Below are 18106 nucleotides of genomic sequence, written 5' to 3'. Positions count from 1 at the left end.
ATTTCTGAGCAGTTGGGACAGTGTTCTTGGGGTTGACTGCTTCATCTTCACGCCTCCATTTTCACATTTTCAGTATTGCCAAACAACTCAGTTGACCATTGATCAGTTGTTATCCTTGTCCCCTTCCTGGTTGTTGTTTCAGTGCATCTGTGTTGTTTTGGTTTCTCTTATCCAACACTTTTTGTCACTATTTTCACTCAAGACAACTGATTTGTGATTATAGACCTTGGCCAAGACAATACTGGTTGTGATGACGAGTTGGGAATATGGACTTGAAGGACAATGCCAGTGATCATTCTAGCATTAGCATTGCTATGGCAGTCTCACTGCCTGTGGTTGCAGCTGTAGGCAAACAATACCTGTCTTACTTCGTATTCTATGTAGGCTAACAAAATGTCACAACTAAGGATCAACTGTACAATTACGGCCAAGTAAGTGGAGAAGATAAAGACAGTGCTGGAGTTTATATCTGGAGAGATTACCACCAACTCTACGCAGAAGGTAATATTGGAGTTAATGAGGGAAGTCAAGCAACTAAAAACAACATGCAGAGAAGGACAAGAGGATGGCTTTATTCATGTGCTACTCAGCAAACCTGGGACTGTAGATCTGCATAAACTACATTTTTGTTAGTGGACAAAACCTCAGTCAATCATGTTTTCTTGTATGAAAAGCCTTCTGTGCACCACTCCACCATGAAGCTGTTACTATGCTACAGACAAATATTTCACTGTGGGGTATCTGTAATCACAATTACAAATGTTTCCATCAGAATGCTCAAAGGTGTTTTGGTGGCTTCCTTCACTAGTCTCCTTCTTCCACAATCTCTCTTAGAAATGTTCATGTATCCATCCTTTAAAGAAATCCTCTAAAGAAAACTGGCTAATACGGTAATAACAATGTAATGACAATAATAGTATTGTCAGACCAATGTGGGAGATGTTACATTCCTCCCCTCCCTCTGGAGAAGGGAAGAGGGTTGGGCATCCTCAAGTGCATCGGCTCAGGTCTACAGTGTGATCTGTCCCTTGCGGAAGAGAAAATTTCAAAATGGGAGCCTCTGGGAAAACCCCACCAGACCACAAATTAATATAACACTGCCAAACCACTTGAGGCATGTAATATTTTGTTCATTCATGTGATGGTGATTTGCCCTTGGCATTCTCCAGTGGCCAACAGCAATAACCTTGATGTGGCAAAACTTTTTTTAGAAACCTATTTTCATGTTTAATCAGTAGTTTCTTTTTGCATCTTTAGAGTTCATCCCCACTGGTTTTATTTTCCCATTCACTAGCTTTTGTATGTCACTTATTCCATGTTTTACTATTAACAAGTACAAGAATTCTTTTGTCTTTCTCTGATAGCAGGACATCAACCTCTGGCATTCCTGTCCTGATCCAAATTTTTTGATTGATTGCCTCTGACACATGCGGAACACGTAGCCTTATTTATCATTTGTGGGGTGTTATTTATGTTAATCCACTCTCCTTGTGAATGCACAATGATGTACACACTGGTGCCACTCACCATGCTTACACACATTATTAACAGCATGTTTCTGTACAGCACACACACATATGAGAACATCATATTGGAAGTCGAGCCATAGTAGTTAATCAATATGAATCAAAAATACATTTTAAAGTAATGGATATGACTATATCTATACAGAGACCCCTGAATGTACCTAAATGCACTTTCTCACTCAGTGTCTCAATTTTAACATGCTAAATTGGTGTAGGTGAGCCGATTATGCTGCTACTTCCACATCTTCAAACTATCATGACAGTTCAAAGGCCAGCACGATGCTCTCATGTGAGATGTTATAGGGATATTAACTTTACCCGTGAGGTAAAAACAAAATCAACATGTCTGGTAGTGATGAGTGGTATAATAGGTAAATACACCCAATCATACTGGTATAGAATGTGAAAATTATACTATGCTGTTAATGCTGTGCTTCAAATCAGGCTTTATCTTCTTGACGTCTTCTATGGTTTCTGCAACTATATGTTTGTTTGTTGGTTTGATTGTTTAGGGCACCTTGACACTTGCACAAATTTGATGCCCGCCCTACCATGGAATTTGTCACACCACTGCGTCCCGCTTTGTCCCACTTGACACCACGCTATATAAAACAATCATTTCGTAGCCAATTACAAAACCATTCTCTCATCTCTCCCAGAATCACAGAGGAAATTATCTACAACCCCAATCCAATGAAGTTGGGACGTTGTGTAAAATGTAAATATAACAGAATACAATGATTTGCAATGATTCGCACCAAAAACACAAATATTTATTGTTCAAACTAATAAACTTTATTGTTTTTGTGCAAATATTTGAAATGGATGCCTGCAACGCATTTCACAAAAGCTGGGACAGTGGTATGTTTACCACTGTGTTACATCACCTTTCCTTCTAACAACACTCAATAAGCGTTTGGGAACTGAGGACACTAATTGTTGAAGCTTTGTAGGTGGAATTCTTTCCCATTCTTGCTTGATGTATGACTTCAGTTGTTCAACAGTCCGGGGTCTCCGTGGTCGTATTTTGCGTTTCATAATGCACCATACATTTTCAATGGGCGACAGATCTGGACTGCAGCCAGGCCAGTCTAGTACCCGCACTCTTTAACTAAGAAGCCACACTGTTGAAACACATGCAGAATGTGGCCTGGCATTGTCTTGCTGAAATAAGCAGATACGTCCCTGAAAAAGACGTTACTTGGATGGCAACATGTGTTGCTCCAAAACCGGGATGTACCTTTCAGCATTGATGGTGCCATCACAGATGTGTAGGTTGCCCATGCCATGGGCACTAACTCACCCCATACCATCACAGATGCTGGCTTTTGAACTTTGTGCTGGTTGAAGAGGATTTACAATGGTCTTTTTCCTCTTTTGTCTGGAGGACACGATGTCCATGACTTCCAAAACCAATTTGAAATTTGTGTCTGTCCATTTCAAATGAACTCAGGACCAGAGAAGGTGGCAGTGTTTCTGAATGTTGTTGATGTATGGCTTTCATTTTGCATGGTAGAGTTTAACTTGTACTTGTAGATGTAGCGACAAACTGTGTTAACTGACAATGGTTTTCTGAAGTGTTCCTGAGCCCATGCGGTAAGATCCTTTACACAATGATGTGTTTTTATTGCAGTGACACCTGAGGGATCTAAGATTCAATGTTGGTTTTCGGCCTTGCCGCTTATATGGAGAAAGTTCTCTAGATTCTCTCAATCTTCTGATTATATTGTGGGCTGTAGATGATGGAATCACTAAATTCCTTGCAACTGAATGTTGAGAAACATTGTTCTTAAACTGTTGGACTATTTTTTCATGCAGTTGTTCTCAAAGTGGTGATCCTCACCCCATCTTTGCTTGTGAACAGCTGAGCCTTTTGGGGATGCTCCTTTTATACCCAATCATGACACTCACAGTTAGTGTCCTCAGTTCCCAAATGCTTATTGAGTGTTGTCAGAAGGAAAGGTGATGTAAAACAATGGTAAACATACCAATGTCCCAGCTTTTTTGAAATGTGTTGCAGGCATCCATTTCAAAATGAGCAAACATTTGCACAAAACAATAAAGTTTGTTAGTTTGAACATTAAATGTCTTGTCTTTGTGGTGTATTCAATTGAATATTGTAGGTTGAAGAGGATTTGCAGATCATTGTATTCTGTTTTTACTCACATTTCACACAACGTCCCATCTTCATTGGAGTTGGGATTGTACAAGTGCAAGTTGTCTCGTAAGCATCATGCGGTGGAGAACATATTTGGAATCTTGTCTCAAAGGTAATTATTTATAATATACAGAGGTGTCAAATCCAGCTTCAGAAAGTAAAAGTCCAGCCACATATTTGTTCCATCTTCCCAATAAACCAGCTGATTGTAATTATTTCAGCTCTTCAGGCAGATGGATGAGCTAATTATTGAGATCACCTGTTTTAGGTGCACAAGTAGAAGCAACACATGGGAGAGTTTTTACTTTCTGAAGCCGGATTTGACACCTTTGATAATATATATTGCAATGGATTGGTGAAATAGTTGCATTTTCATTCCTTCTTTTGAGTTTGATAATACATCTGTAAAATTATGTTTATTATCGATGGAATATCTCCCCTGCTCGTAATATTTACAGACATATAGAATATGAATTTTGAAGTGGATTCAAATAGAGGGGTGGATCCAGGACTTTTCTTCTTAAAGTTTTGATATTGTAGCTACATGAAATTAAGGGGTGTTTTTGAGCTCACTTGAGTGCCACTTTTTGTACTGCTTACCTACATTCTAATTTATCATCAAAAGCAAATGTCCATGATAAACAGCAAACATTCTATAATAAAAAAAGTACTGCTCATGAATTACATCATAACCTATGTATCTAAGTACATATTATATAATTTATAACTTCTGTTTTGCCTTGATAGAATAAGTGTAGCAGATGGCCACCCCACTGAGTCTGGTGTGCTTAAGGTTTTTTCCTGTAAAATAAAGACAATGATTAGGGAGTCTTTAGTTCCCACGCTCTCATGTGTGCTTGTAAATGACATGTGTGAGTTCTATAGTCAGTACTCATGTATCTCATATTGTGGTGCCTTATGAATTGGCACTATATAAATGAATCAAACTACCGTATTTTCCGGACTATAAGTTGCACCGGAGTATAAGTCGCACCAGCCACTTTATCCATTATAAAGAAAAATAAACCATAAGTCGCACCGGAGTATAAGTCGCACCAGCCACTTTATCCATTATAAAGAAAAATAAACCATAAATAAGGTCCACTGGACTATAAGTCCCATGGACATACAGGTATGTTAACATGAAAAGTTCAGATGATAATATTGTGACGGCTACCGTTTTCGGATGCATATTTCACCAGTCGCAACTTGTAATCTGCAGAGTATGATTTTCTTTTTGGTGGCATTTTTTCGGGCCTTCTCCGTTGTCTTGTTATGTTATCAGTAACGTTAAAATTATTATTTTTCTATGGTAGTCAGAAGTCGCAGGAACAGTCACACAAGCCTTGAGTGCCCTCTCGTGAGCTGCATTTTACCTACAGATATGTTTGTATTTTGTGGACCACATTGCGAGCCGAACCATGCAGCACCTACCTGCGCAGCTCATGACCACCCAGCGTTGTCGATCCAGCTCTTTCCAAGTGCAGACGCTAATCCTCCGCCGTCGCTCAGTGCTCCCATGCAGCTCTCAGCGTCAACTCTGCTCACACTGATATCCAAGGGTTGAAGCTGTCTTGTTAGCCGTCCCGGAATAAACACCATGTTCGTCTGCTTCAAACGCTTTTCACAATCATTGACGCCAGCTCCTTCCAAGTGCACACGCTAATCCTCCGCCGTCGCTCACCCAATGCTCCCACGCAGCTCTCAGCGTCAACTTAAACACTCTGCTCACATTGATATCCAAGGGTTGAAGCTGTTCTGTTCGCCATGCCGGAATAACAGCAAGCACCGTGTTCGTCAGCTTCACACGCTGTGGGTGAGGTGAGGAATACGCGTCCAATGTTCTGTTCTCTGATTGGTTATCGCGACCAGCGTGAACTATAGGATGGCCGTCATACTACAGTGCCCATGATGCATTGCATTTCCTTTTCCGGTGGCCATTTTAAAACATAGATCGACTCTGTCACGTAAAATTGTTTTGTTACAGTAAATTAATTGAGATCCTACCTGTATATTTTTCATTTATAAGTCGCACCGGAGTATAGGTCGCACCCCCGGCCAAAACATGTAAAAAAGTGCGACTTATAGTCCGGAAAATACGGTACATGGACATGGGTAATATTCAGAAACATGCTGTATTATTTTAAATATGCTCCAAGCATTCAGTGGTGCTGACTAAGTATTCATCCTCATCTGCTCCCTGAGTTCTCTCCTAGTTAAAAGTAGGTCATAAGTACATATGTATTGTTTCCGCCCACCTGTAGTTCCATAAGGGTGCACTGAATGCCCCTTGAATATTTGTTACTGTGTATTCCTTGAAACCATGTCGGCACAGTGTGCAGCCCATTTGGGCCCTCTTGTTATTTTTATTGTCATGTTTGAAATGCTGTAATGTTGAACTGTTTTAATTAGTACTCTGCACTTTATGGAGATCATTGTTCACGCTTGCCTAATTATGTTTAGATGACCCAAATCTCCATCAAAGGAAGCCATTATCCTACATTGATGTTGAAGCAACGGGATTCCATCTTCACCCCCTAGACAAGGCTATTACTGCTCTGCCGTGCTTTGGACATGCTAAATAAACACATCAATTTCATAGGTCTGGAAAGTTAGAGATTGAGGGGTGAGATTGTATCTATCAGCTGCATATGGTTGATAGTACAGATACTGTACATCTCATGTGGTTTTGCACCAGTTAGCACAACCAGTGCAGTCTTCTTTTCTGCAGCTTATTCAAGCAGAATTGTAGTTTTTGATGAGAACCCTCCAATTATTTACACATATCTTTTGTAATGCCTTCAGAATGGTACTTAAGAGCAACTCGGGGAGGGGTGCATGATTGGTGAAGAAGGTTTTTTTGCATGCATGCATGCATCATTGCCTGAGAGCCCAGTGAATGTGATGGTTTCAGATTTGATTAGGCAGCCCAGGGGCCTCAGCAGTCCTGCCCTGCAATGGGCCAGCAAGGGCCTTGTACAGGCGTCTCATTGCTCACCATGCCTCACTGGTGATGTACACATCGAGTGTGACCGCCCGCTTGATTTAAACAGCAGTCTAGTCTCGACGTGGGAGTACGTTCACTCAGTGCAATATCGGGGCCCATTCATCCAGCGACCACTGGACATTGGTCTCAGCCAAACACATCAGGCTTGCTTGTACATTTATGTTTGGAGTAAGTGAATCAATTGTGTGCAGGTGCCATGGGACTTTACATCTGTGTGCCTTGTTCCCAAAATGCTGCACCAAACAAATGTTAACATGAATGTTGAGCAAGAGCAGATTCTGTGCTGTCCCACAATGCAACAGTCTGTATGACCTCACATAATGTGGTCTCACACTTCAGTTATCTGATTATGTTCTTTTTTTGACTCCATAAACAAAAAAAGGGTGCTTTGCCGCTTAATAGCAGCAGCTCAGTTGTCTGCAAACATACGATCGCATTCCAGGTTGGGCACTCAGAGAGCACGTACCTGTGCCGGTGTCGCCGACCGAACAGCCCTCCCTAAAAATCGCTCTTCCTGCCTTCACTGCGCACGCGTCATTTCAGAGCGTCAGCAGCAATTCATCTATTATCGTCTCGTTTCTGCATAAAACAGCACTCCAGTCATCATCTATCTCAGTGACAGATATCTGAAGCTTTTGTACAACAATCATTTCCACATAAATTCAACATTATTTCATAATACAAGAGTGATCAGAGTGCGACAGCAGCACGTCTGAGTCTGACTCTCTGAGTCTGAATCTCCCAAAGCAATCAAAGGGAATTATGTGATTATTAACCATCAGATGACAAAGTAAAACCTCTTGAGTTATTCTTAAGTCAGTTTTAAGCAGAAACCAGGCCATTATAAGCAGAAATGAGGCAATAATCTGTGAATCGCTGCTGACGCTCTGAAATGACGCAACTTGCCAACTGACAGCCAAGGGCAGTCACCACGGCCGGCCTATATCACTTCATCTCTTTTATGTGGAATAAATAAAAAACAATAAAAACCATCCGGTACTTGTGGGACCACATTGCGCCACTTACGTATGTGGAATAATAATAATAAAAAAAAAACATGCAGACTCACGCCTTTCAAAACCTTTTATTCCCAGCTAGAGACTTTACCACTGAGCTACGGAGCTGTTTGAAAGCTGCGGGAAGCTGTCTCATATCAGGACAAGGACGTATTACAAAACAAATTTCAAATCCCACACCATATAAAACACCACATTTATCAAGCGAGCAGTACAAATATGATCCATCTGTTCCTCGGGTGATAACCCATGGTCATAGACATATAGTCATGAAATGACGTGAATGAGAAGCAGTGTGCTCCGATGTCCACATCTACTGGTCAGGTGCGTCCAGTTGGCCGCATGTGTTCTGCCCGACATGCATGTCTTGTGGACGGCGTGCCACAGCACAGACACCGCATCATGTGGAACAGAGCTCACATGGGTGACGTGACGGTCAGATCACCCGCTGCGTGTTCTGATCTGATTGTCCAGTTCAACCTGGGGGCTGTCAGTGTCTGCTCTGTGTGCGCACTCGCTTGCTCCAGCTTGTCGCCACCACAGCGATATATGTTTTTATTTATGTCCACGTAAATACAGCAATCACATAGACGCGCCTCACAGTGGACAGTTGTTTGTCCATAACTGTCCAAACACAGTAGGTGTTGTGTAGCTGGAATGTCCAGAATGACAGATCACCACAGCTGCTACTGTAAGAAGCCACGCTTCCTGTGAGTGGAACACACACACCTACGTGTCAGCTTGTGTGTTTGCAAAATCACACTCATGGGGAACTTAGACAAATACGAAGGTGAGTGTCTGCAGTCTGTTGTCGTGCCAAGAATGTGACTGGTTACACATTTTCCAAGTGTCATGCGAGTGGTGTTAGATGTTCGTGTGTTTCACCTGGAAATTGGATGGCACCTGCCGCGAGAGGGTGCGATGAGTTCGCAGAGCGCACACTCTGTCTTTCAGGTGCTTGTGTGCACAAATAGTTGTGGCAACAGGTATACGAGGCGTTGGCAACAGGGATGACATTACATGGTTTGTACACGATTCCTGCGTCATGCACACTAAGTGTGCACTTCGTCCAAACTTCGCACTATGTGTGAAGGGGCACTTCAGCATTATTAAACAAAAATGTGTGTGGTTAATGTATTGGTTGAGTACTTGCCTGTGTGGTCAGCAAAAAAATAAGCGTGTGTGTGTGTGTGTGTGGTGGTGGGGGAGCCAATGTCAATGCGCCGTCATTGACAAGGCCAACCCTGGCAGTTGCAATTCTCTTATTGATTAGTATCAGGCCTTTGTGATGTCATAAAGCAAGAATTATAAAGCATGAGATATTTGGACAACATAAAGTGTAAAAGGGAATTTGTTAGCTTCACTTGACTCAGTCAAGTCAACTTGATGATTGAACCATTATATTATGTCAATACAAAATGTCAAATTTATAGTGTTGAAAGCTTAATGCTATAATTGACATAACTTACTCAAAGCACCAAGTTGTGTTGACTGAGTCAAGTGGAGCAAACATCCATTTTCACAGTGAGCCTTGGAAACAGACAGATCACACAATATCTTAGTATGAGAGGATCGCAGCCTGAGTTCTGAATTTATATTTTCAGATTAAATTCTGTACTCAGACCATCAAGGGCGCAATTTAGAACTAGAAATTGGAGGAGACAAAGTGCGAGGCCCGCAGGGCCAAAGCCCATAGGCCAATGGTTTCTAGATAAGCTCAGATGCATTCTGAGCATCCAGAACAGTAATTTTAATGTTTTGAGAAGACCATAAAGTGGACACTATTTGACTTATGCAATTTGAAACTGTGGATATAAGTACATTATTCTGAGATTAGCCAGCATTGATTTTATTAACATCCTGGTGTAAATAAGGTATCACCACATGTGTAGAACTCAAAAAGAATGGTAGGTTGAGTTCTCATTAAAAAACAACTGTAATGTGGTAAAATGTATTCATAAATATGAAAGAACAGGCTCTTAATAATTATTAACTATCGCATACTGTATTTTTTTTCTCAAGATTTGTTTTTGCATAAGTTTGAAAAAACAACAGATCATAAGTTTAGGATAAATTACTTATCATGAATTTAATTTTCAAAGTGGCACTAATGACAACACTCATACTGAACATAATTTCACTTGCATAGATTTTGGAGATCAAGCAATAATTGCAGATGGGCTTTCTGAGGTCCCAGATAGCTTTTCTGATTTCCTTTTCTAACTTTCAGAATTTAGTACATTAGCATATGGTCCATTGATACTTATGTGTAGACACTAGTCCCTAGAGGCAACTATTTTTGGTTTCAAATCTGGGCAAATGCAGTCCCAGAAAATTTTGAATGTGACAAACAAGAAACAGGTGTAAACAAGTCAGTGCTGCTAAAAACACAAACTTGCAGAAACAAATATACTATTCTGACATGGTTTGCACATAAGACTGGTATATCATGTTTCAAGTACACACATATATGTCAGAAGGTGGGGGGGGGCATACCATATTCTGTCCCCCCTGGTTGAAAAGGTGGGGGGAACATGCCCCCCCTATCCCCCACCAAATTGCACCCATGCAGACCATCAGCCTGAAGGTCTTAGGTTTGCACAAAATGAGCAAAATTGTTTTCATTTGCTAATGGTCACTGCACAGTGTAGCTGTAATGAGCGGGGCCAAGGAGGGTTGTTATTTTCTTAAGGACTAACTTTAAAATAAAAAAGAGAAAAGAAGAGAAAAAAGGAGAGAAATGCTGAGTAGTTCCATCATTACAAAGGGAAGCCTGGAGGAGAGTTTGCAGTTCATTAGTCTGTACGCTCGGCCCTCCTGGTACTATAGGCTGAGGGAATATGGGTGATAAATTGTGTATCCATTCTCTTGCACAGTGCAAGTTGTCATTAAAGGCCCAATCTGGACCACACTGCCACCTTTGAGATCCACCTGCTGCTGAAGCTGTTTGTTTTGTTTGGACCGTACCCTTTTACAACTCCCAAGGAGAATAACTTGAGTTCCTGAATTAAAAACAAATTGCTGTTAAATGCATTTTAAAGCTGGAAATCTTTGAGAATTTTATAAACATTGGGGAAAAGTGAACTTGAATTGGTTTTAACAATGCTGCAGATACACAGAAGACAGAATTATCATCCATGTCAACAAAGCTTGTGGATGTTGTGCTGATCCACAACACAATGCTTAGAGTATACATTATATTCTTTGTGATCCTTATGTATAAATGTCACATTTCTTCACTTCAATCTTTCTGGTCTTTTGTAAGAATTTGTATTGTCATGAATTTCTCACAACCCTGTTGACTATTTACAACAAAACATTCATCTGTTCAGTGATTCCACCTCATTAGCTTAGTCTAGTCATGAATGTTGCATCCCTCAAAAAGGCATTGTACAATTTTTCACTTTTAATATCTGTTAAGTCCTTTGGCGGCAAAGTGGCTTAGTGGTTAGAACTGTTGCCTCATAGCAAGAAAGTCATGGTATCACATCCCACCCAATCCTTTCTGTGTGGAGTTTACATGTTCTCCCCATGTTCGTGTGGGTTCACTCTGGTTTCATCCCACTTCCAAAGACAGTTTAGATGACTCGGTGACTCTAAATGCAGCACGGTGGCTTAGGGGTTAGCACTGTTGCCTCACAGCGAGAAGGAAATGGGATCAATTCCTACCTGTGGGCTTTCTGTATGGAGTTTGCATGTTCTCCCCATGTTTGCGTGGGTTCCCTCTGGATGGTCCAGTTTACTCCCACCTCTGAAGACATGCAGGTTAGGTAAATTGGAAACTTTTAATTGTCCGTAGATGTGTGTGGGTGTGAATATGTTTGTTTGTCTGTATGTGGCCCTGTGACAAACTGCCGTTCTGTCCAGGGTGTACCCTGGCTCATGCCCTCGGACTGCTGGGATAGGATCCAGCCCCCCTGTGACCCTTAATTGAAGTAAGCGGGTATAGAAAATGAATGGATAGATGAACTGTGACTCTAATTTGGCAGCCTGAATGTTTGCTTTTCTATATGTGGTCCTGCGACAGACTAGTGTCCTGTCCACCTTGTACCCTGCCTCTTGCCCTATGACTGCTGGGATAGGCTCCACTTCCAAACCACCCCCATAATCCTTGATTGGAGTAAGCAGGTTTAGCAAATAAAATTGTTGTCCCATTTTGCCTGAAGTAGAGAAGCTGACAAATTATTATGCACTCATGATCATCGACATGGCAATTCCTCGATGGCAAGGAACATTATCTCTTGGTCGATTTCTGGATTAACAGGCCCAGTCTTAATATGCACTGTTTCTAATGTGGTTGTTGCAGGAAGCTTCTGCCGGTCAGGATCATGCTCTCTCCTTCCTTTTTCTCCTCTTCTCCTCTGTGTTGTTCATTTACATTTCTTGGAAGTCTTCAACACCAGCATGTATCATTGTTCACCAGCTGGCTCGGCCATTCGATTATTCTTCCCAGTTCTTCCACCTTAATATAAGGCAGGGATGGCCAAGTTCGGTCCTCGAGAGCCACCTTCCTGACACTTTTAGTTGTCTCCCTGTTCCAACACACCTGAATCCAATGAAAGACTCATTACAAGTCTGCTAACGAGTCTTTCATTGGATTCAGGTGTGTTCGAACAGGGAGACAACTAAGAGTGTCAGGAGTGTGGCACCCCTGATATAAGGTGTTCATCACTTTAGGTCTCATCCTCACACATTACACAAATACATATCACCTGAGAATGCTTAAATCCAATAAGCATTCAGATTTAGCATTAGTGTCCATATGTTCCTGTTAATTTCCAGTTAGGTTCCAGATATAAATCAGGAAGCAAACAGCATCCAAAGCTGCAAAAGGGGTGGGGCTGAAGTTGGCCCTTTCCACTGGTGACACCTATTCATGGGATGGGAAATTTCGGCACCTGGTTGCCATGCTGAGATTTTGGAGACCAGATTGGGTTCAGATCTGTATCACTGTTTGGTAGAAATCTAATACCGTGAGCTTGCAGCAGGGTACCCACAATGTTGCAGATGGCCCGGTTTTAGTTGCCAACAGTTTGCCTATTACCCTTTTGGGTTCCTGATGATTTCTATTGGTGTCAGAATTTTGAACAGTCCAAAATTTTGTTCCAGATTGTATCCTGATTATACAGATAGTGTCTGGCGCAATCCAGGATGACCATATATGCTTGCAGATGGGTTTCTGCGGGATTCGTGATTGATTATCCTGTGAGTTTGCCTTGTTGCAATTTTATCTATCAGGAACTCACCTGTCATGAAAAGTGCCCCATTTTTGCGCCCCCATCACAAACCCATAGATTAATGTACTTTTGGTTACGCCACCATGAACTGCTGTGAGACTGGGTTGCGACCGCAATGAAATAGAAGTCTGTGTAAATGTAAGGAACACTGCATTTTGTTTTCTTTTTGCATTTTCCACATCATCCAAACATTTTCTGATTTGGGCTGGTAGACAGAGTTGCATCAAGAAGTACATCCGCTGTGAACCCGAACAACTGGTGGCAGCTGAAAAACATACACGTTCTTTGAGGTAAAGCTACCAGGTATACAATGTAGTTTACACAGTTTTGAACTCTGTGTTGCCATGATGAAAGTTGACATGAGGTCTGACATCATGCCAGTGGGCAGATTTTTTATTTTAGCTCTGCAACCAGTGAGGTCACCAGCCTCCTAATGACTTCCTCAGGGTTTAGGGCAGGCCTCTTCTCTACAGCCTAGGGCACGGCCCACCATGCATGTGCAGCTAACTCAGTGCTTGGCTCGCCTCCCTGCTTCTTGGTTTAATGAAGAAATGGAGGCTTAAAGACACAGCGACTCCTTTCATGCATGCCCAGTGGGGCCCTTTTTGTCAAACAGAGGAAGCTGAGTGGAAAAAGCCTCTTATAGCCGACACAGTCACTCAGACAAAGAAATTCTGCAGGGCAGCGACGGTGAACACTGGCTGGCTCTTCACTTTTTGTGACTACAAGCTTTTGCAGATGATCTAATATTGTGTACAAGTGCTACACATTTAATATAAGTACAACTCCTCAGATTTTCAAAACAGTACAGTCTCAGCACATTTTATATTTATTCTAGGTCCAACTATTGCACCACAGGCCTACAATAATTTCTTTCTTATGAGTTGTGCATCTAAAGGCAGGATGAGAGGCATGTAAATCAGATAGCCCATGTACTTCTTTAATATTTAACATAGGTTATTAGACAGGGCAAAGATTTGACCCCCAAGCACTTCTGCACATCACATGAATAACTAATGTTGGCTGATTATGTTAATCAGGAGTACGAGGCAGTGATGACCAAGAACCCAGCACCAGTGCTGTAGGAGAGGCTATAATCCGAGGCGCATCAGAAAAAGCACCGCCCCAGCCCATCATTAGCTCTGGAACACAGCCGCTGCGTACTGTGCACTGTACGGGGTGATTTACACTTCACGTGCACAGCTTGAATTTTCCTTTAATATGTGTGCTGGAGATAAACACGTTGCATTTGTGACTTGCCACTAGCTGTGATCTCCCTTAACAGATAATCAAATATTTGCATAATGATAAGAAGACTGAAGCTGCAGCAGGAAGCGCTGCGTGTCGGCAGCTCTGACTTCGATATCTAGAAATCAAGTAATGTGACTGCAGTAATCCGCGAGCTTTATTTTATCAGCTACACTTTAAGCATTTAATACTATGTGTCATTAGAAAGACCCAGAACCACAATAAAACCCAATGATTCCTGACAATTCCTCAAATAATTGGTTTGGAACATTATTTTTCCACATGTTCAAATACTGAACTCCTCAATAATCTCAGTTCTTAATTTCTTTTGCTCTAAAATGTTTTTGCCACTGGAGAGATGAGGTATGCGTCTTCTTTTTAATGTACATGATGGAGTTACATTTTTCTGTTTAGCCACATGGAGGCACTGTATAAGAATTGACACTGCCAACCGGTATTAAAAACAAATAAGACAAAAATGCTGCCACTGACTGTGTGTTATCACAGTGAAGTAATAATGGTATTATCTGATGACAGTGAAAAACTAGAGCAAGGCACTCATCGAGTTCAAACCTCCTCCAACACTCATTTTCAAATTTTTCCATTGGAAAAAAATTTGAAGGTCAAAGACCTGTTAGAAGTGGCTTTTCATAAGCTAAAATATAATGCAAAGTATAGATCAAAATAGTGGAGCAGATAACTGTAACAATTGTTCATTTCTGGAAACAAGCACCAAAACTGGCACACATACTCCTTAGAGATTGCACTTTTGAATACTACTACTAATAATAATAATAATAATTGGCCACTTGAACTTTCAACAGGCAGCCAGGTAGGGGTCAGTTGAAGAATTACCTAGGGGTAAATGGTAAATGGATGGTAAATGGACTGCATTTATATAGCGCTTTTCCATCTGTATCAGACGCTCAAAGCGCTTTACAATAATGCCTCACATTCACCCCGATGTCAGGGTGCTGCCATACAAGGCGCTCACTACACACCGGGAGCAATAGGGGATTAAAGACCTTGCCCAAGGGCCCTTAGTGATTTTCCAGTCAGGCGGGGATTTGAACCCATGATCTTCTGGACTAAAGCCCAACACCTTAACCACTAGACCATCACCATTTCTACATTATGTCTCTCACAGTGGACATGCACCTAAGATGAAAATTTCAGACCCCTCCATGATTTTTAAGTGGGAGAATGTGCAAAATCACAGGGTTGTTCAAATACTTATTTTCCTCACTGTGTATATATTATATAATATATATATATATATACGAGGTCTGTCCATAAAGTATCGTACCTTTTTATTTTTTTTTAAACTATATGGATTGATTCATATGTTTTCACGTCAGACAAGCTTGAACCCTTGTGCGCATGCGTGGGTTTTTCCACGCATGTCGGTGACGTCATTCGCCTGTGAGCACGCCTTGTGGAAGGAGTGGTCCCGCCCCGTCCTCGGATTTTCATTGTCTGGAAATGGCGGAATGATTTGGGGTTTTTTTCCATCAGAATTTTTTCAGAAGCTGTTAGAGACTGGCACCTGGAAATTATTCGAAAAATTATCTGGCTTTCGGTGAAAATTTTACGGGCTTCACAGAGAATAAGGTCTGGTAGTACAGCTTTAAGGACCTCTTTAAGGATGCTCAGCGCGCCGCACTCCGAGCTGCTACGACACGGCACAAGCCACCGGACCATTTCTGAGCTGATGGCTCTGTGGATACGAGACCGTCGTGTGCTCTTTCTCTGGTTATCACAAGAGCTGGACATCAGCCATTTTCCGGCAGATTTCACTTTTACAAGAGATTTTGTCATGGAAAGCCGCGCGGGAGGATTCGCTTGGAAGCGAGACAAAGGAACACCTCCGTTTCGGCATGCCAGAGGACACGTTTGGTCTATCTCGGCTTTCAATGCTTACCAGTCCAGTAAGTATCAGTGAAATTGTGGAGAGCTGGACATGTCCAAACTTGTCCTCTGGCACGCCGAAACGGAGGTGTTCTTTTGTCTCGCTTCCAAAGCAACAAGGGTTCAAGCTTGTCTGACATGAAAACATATGAATCAAATCCATATAGTTTAAAAAAAAATAAAAAGGTACGATACTTTATGGACAGACCTCGTATGTATATATATATATATATATATATATATATATATACAGTGAGGAAAAAAAAAATATATATATATGAGGTCTGTTAGAAAAGTATCTGACCTTTTCATTTTTTCAAAAACCATATGGATTTGAATCATGTGTGATTGCATCAGCCAAGCTTGAACCTTCGTGCGCATGCGTCAGTTTTTTCACGCCTGTCGGTTGCGTCATTCGCCTGTGAGCAGGCTTTGTGTGAGCAGTGGTCCACCCCTCTCGTCGGATTTTTATTGCGAATAAAATGTCTGAACGATTTGGAGCTTTGCTGCATCAAATTTTTCCAGAAACTGTGAGAGACCTCCAGGTGGACACCATTCGAATTCAGATGGCTTTCAGGGACGATTTAATGGGGATTACACAGATTAAGGAGTGCTCCAGCCAGTTTAAAGACCGCCCACAGTGTCTGAGAGCGTAGCGCGCTCCGAGCGCCGATCGACAGGCTGAAACAACCAGACCATTTCCAACGTGAAGGCTTTGTTGATCCGGGACGTCGTCTGACTTACACAACAATGGCAGAAGACGTGGACATCAGTACTTTTTCAGCACATTCCACTGTACAGGAGTTTTTTCATGGAAAGAGGAGTGGAGGGATGCGCCACCGTGCCGCTCATGGCGCGGGACTAAGCCACCTCCGTGTTGGTCTCACAGGACGGCTTTCAGATGGCTCAGACGGCTTTCGGTGGATTTTCAGTCGTGTGACTATCTGAGAAATTGTGCATGAGCTGGACATGCCCAAACATGTCCTGTGAGGCTTCATCACGGCGTTGCTTTGCGCTATGCGGCTCCACCGTGACGCGCGGAATTCCTCCGCACGTCTGTCTCAATGTGCCGAAAAAGTGCCAATGTCCATGTCTTCCGCAATTCCTGTCCTAGTCAGACGACGTCCCGGATCAACAGAGCGTCCAGTTTGGAAATGAACGGCACATTCCACTGTTAGAGGAGTTTTTGTCATGGAAAGAGGAGCGGAGGAATGCGCCACCGTGCTGCTCATGGCGCGGCACAAAACCACCTCCGTGTTGGTCTGCATGGTGCAAAGCAACGCCATGATGAAGCCTCACAGGACATGTTGGGGCATGTCCAGCTCATGCACAATTTCTCGGATAGTCACACGACTGAAAATCCACCGAAAGCTGTCTCAAAGCTGTCCTGTGAGACCAACACGGAGGTGGTTTTGTGCCGCGCCATGAGCGGCACGGTGGCGCATCCCTCCGCTCCTCTTTCCATGAAAAAACTCCTGTAACAGTGGAATGTGCCGAAAAAGTACTGATGTCCACATCTTCTGCCATTGTTGTGTAAGTCAGACGACGTCCTGGATCAACAAAGCCTTCACATTGGAAATGATCTGGTTGTGTCAGCCTGTCGATCGGCGCTCGGAGTGCGCCGCGCTCTCAGACACTGTGGGCGGTCTTTAAACCGGCTGTAACACTCCTTAATCTGTGTAATCCCAATAAAATTGTCCCTGAAAGCCATCTGAATTTTCCGAATGGTGTCCACCTGGAGGTCTCTCACAGTTTCTGGAAAAATTTGATGCAGCAAAGCTCCAAATCGTTCAGACATTTTATCCGCAGTAAAAATCCGACGAGAGGGGTGGACCACTGCTCACACAAAGCCTGCTCACAGGCAAATGATGTAACCGACACGCGTGAAAAAACTCATGCATGCGCACGAATGTTCAAGCTTGGCTGATGCAATCACGTGATTCAAATCCATATGGTTTTTGAAAAAAATAAAAAGGTCGGATACTTTTCTAACAGACCTCATATAT

The sequence above is a fragment of the Thalassophryne amazonica genome, chromosome 5 (genome assembly GCF_902500255.1).
Source record: "Thalassophryne amazonica chromosome 5, fThaAma1.1, whole genome shotgun sequence".
NCBI lineage: Eukaryota > Metazoa > Chordata > Actinopteri > Batrachoidiformes > Batrachoididae > Thalassophryne > Thalassophryne amazonica.
Note: the sequence above shows the minus strand (reverse complement) of the source record.